Raw genomic sequence first — 3,278 nt, 5'->3', positions numbered from 1 at the left:
CGCTGCGCCACTTCCGGCAAGCCCCGGCGCCCTCCGGGGAGGGGCCGGGCGGCGCAAAGTGCTTCCGGTGGGGGTGACGGGCGGGCGGGGACGCGCGCGGCCGCTCGGCTCGGCAAGGCTGGTTTGCCCCGCGACGCGTCTCGGGCTTCGCGTCCTCACGCTCTCCGGAAGGGTCCGAGGGAGACGTCCGCGCGCCCACAGTACTAAGGGCCCTCGTTCATGTTTGGTGCCCCTGCGGCTGGGAAGCCGGGCCGCGGGGGAAAGCGTGCTGGTCGGCTTCCGGCAGGGGGCGGGCTTTCCTAAGCTTTAGGGGAGCTGACGGCGGCCACTTGGACGTGCGGGTTCCATGGTGTAATGGTTAGCACTCTGGACTCTGAATCCAGCGATCCGAGTTCAAATCTCGGTGGAACCTATATGTTTTTCTTTATTTACACGAACCTTTTTTTAAAAATGACTTAATTCGTTTATATTGCCTATAATAAATGGGACAGTTTTGAGGTGGAAAGATGGCTCAGAAGTTAAGGTGCTTGCCTGAGACGACCCAAATTCGATTCCTCAGTACCCATGTAAAGGCAGATGCACAGAGTGGTCCATTGCACCAGGCGTTTGTTAGCAGTGTCTGCAGACCCTGGCATGCCCATTCTATCTTTCTCCTCTATACCTGCAAATAAACAAAAAAATGTTTAAAAAAAGGAAATGGAGCCAGGCGTGGTAGTGCACGCCTTTAATCCCAGCACTCGGGAGGCAGAGGTAGGAGGATCGCCATAGTTCAAGGCCACCCTGAGACTGCATAGTGAATTCCAGGTCAGCCTGGGCTACAGTGAGACCCTACCTCAAAAAACCAAAAAAAAAGGAAATAGGACAATTTTATTAAATCTGGCCTTCAATCAAGTATAATCTTTGCCTATTAAGACCTTACAGAATAACCCTTTAAATATGGAAACCTCACAGACCTCACGTTTCAGTTCAGTCCTGTATACTACTTGGAGTTCTGGTAATGAAACTTCATTCTTTTTTAGCCTGGGCAGAAGGTTCAGGGAAACTTAATTCTTGTTTGTCTCTTTTTGAGGTAAGGCCTTGCTCTAGCCCAAGCTGATCTGGAATTCACTATGTAGTCTCAGGCTGGTCTCAACTCATAGCGATCCTCCCACCTGGGCCTCCAGCGTGCTGGGATTAAAGGCATGCACCACCACGCCCACCCAGAAATTTGATTCTTTTTGCTGGAATTTTCTATCCCCAGCTTCAACCAAGGGCAGGTGCTTCTCACCCACTGTCTCCTTCAAAATCTCTCCAACTATCTCCAGATATTCAGAGAATTCCACCCACCCTCCTCATCAAGATTCACCATGAACCTCTTGAGTCCTATTTGTTGGCCTCTTAAGATAAACCGATTTACATAAAGTATTTAACAGACAAATGATTTTTGTTTTGTTTTGTTTTTTTGAGGTAGGGTCTTGCTATAGCCCAGGCTAATCTGGAATTCACTATGTCGTCTCAGAGTAGGATGATTGCTGTGAGATAGTTTAACTGTTAAATCCCCAGAACCCACATAAAGCCAGATGCCCAAGGTTGCTGGAGTTCATTTGCAGTGGCTGGTGGCCCCAATGGGCCTGCTCGCTGCCTCATTCTCAAATAAAATAAAATAAAATCTTAGGCCAGGTGCACGTCTTTAAGCCCAGCTAAAGTAGGAGGATTGCTCTGAGACTAATTCCATATCAGCCTGGTCTAGAGCAAAACCCTACCGACAAAAAATATATTTTAATATGGATTTTAAGCATGAGGGTTAAGAGAAAAAAAGGTTCTGGGGAAGAAAATAAAACACACAAGCCGGGCGTGGTGGTGCATGCCTTTAATAACCAGCAGAGGTAGGAGGATCACCATGAGTTCAAGGCCACCCTGACACTACATAGTGAATTCCAGGTCAGCCTGGGCTAGAGTGCAACCCTGCCTTGAAAAACTAAACAAATTAAAATACATAAACCACGTGAGCCTTAGTATTGGCTTCTCAACGAGGAGTCATGCCTCATTGTCTTTACAGTAGCCACACATTCCATTTTGGTGGGTTTTGAGGCTCTCTCTTCATTAGGTTGCTAAGAAATCTAAATGATATCCTAGGAGGTAGGGTCTCATTCTGGCCCAGGCCGACCTGGAATTCACTATGTGGTCTCAGGTTGGCCTCCAACTCACCGCAGTCCTCCTACCTCTGCCTCCCGAGTGCTGGATTAAAGGCATGTGCTAACATGCCCGGCTACTTGTATTTTTCTCTCTATTTTTTTTATGGACAACTTCCATGATTGTAGACAATAACCCATGTTATCCCTCCCTCCCCCCACTTTCCCCCTTTGCAACTCCACTCTCCATCATACCCCTTCCTCCTCTCAGTCAGTCTCTCTTTATTTTGATTTCATCATCTTTTCCTCCTATTATAATGGTCCTGTGTAGATAGTGTCAGGCACTGCAAGGTCATGGATATCCAGGCCATTATGTGCCTGGTTATTATACTTTAAATGAGGTTACTGCTGATAAAGTGTTTTCTTTTTCTTTTTTTTTAAGTTTTTTCAAAGTAGGGTCTCATTCTAGTCCAGGCTGACCTAGAATTCACGTGTAGTCCTAAGCTAGCCTCCAACTCAAGACAATCCTCCTACCTCTGCCTCTGGAGTGCTGGGATTAAAAACCTGAGCCACCATACCTGGCAAGATGTTTTTATTGTATTTTGTTTTATTTTGTTTATTTTGTTTATTTTTATTTATTTATTTGAGAGCAACAGACAGAAAGAGAAAGAGGCAGAGAGAGAGAGAGAGAGAGAGAAAATGAGCATGCCAGGGCCTCCAGCCATAGCAAACGAACTCCAGATGCATGCACAACCTTGTGCATCTGGCTTACAGGGTCCTTAGGCTTCACAGGCAAGTGCTTAACCGCTAAGCCATCTCTCCAGCCCTGATGTTTTTTGTAAATAAAGGTTTTGTAAATAAAGGTTTGCTTTTGTTTTTGACATTCTCAGAAAATACCTGGAAAGGAGCAAAGCCATACTTGAAGACATTATAGCCTTAGGCCTTAAGCATCCTTTTTTTTTTTTTTTCTATTTTAACATTCTCTGTATAAAAAGAAATTGTTTCTGCCAGCAACCTTCACAGTAGATACTAAATATTCTGAAATTCTTGACTTAGCTGGCAAAAAGCTTCAACCAGACTCAGAGTGGGAGTTCCTTTCCCTCCCCATGTCTCCATAATTTTCCCTTTTTTTTTCCTGCCTCCAGGGCCAGGCATGGCAGTACATAC

General features: G+C 45.8%; 1 non-coding gene across 1 annotated transcript; it reads left to right on the top strand.

The window, feature by feature from the left end:
* The first annotated feature begins 340 nt into the window (after window positions 1–340).
* Trnaq-cug lies at window positions 341–412 on the top strand. Its single transcript has one exon. It is a non-coding gene; the product is annotated as a tRNA-Gln (tRNA).
* The last annotated feature ends 2,866 nt before the right edge of the window (window positions 413–3,278 follow it).

Source organism: Jaculus jaculus, chromosome 10 (genome assembly GCF_020740685.1).
Source record: "Jaculus jaculus isolate mJacJac1 chromosome 10, mJacJac1.mat.Y.cur, whole genome shotgun sequence".
Lineage (NCBI taxonomy): Eukaryota > Metazoa > Chordata > Mammalia > Rodentia > Dipodidae > Jaculus > Jaculus jaculus.
This window is presented reverse-complemented; position numbering and strand designations above follow the sequence as displayed.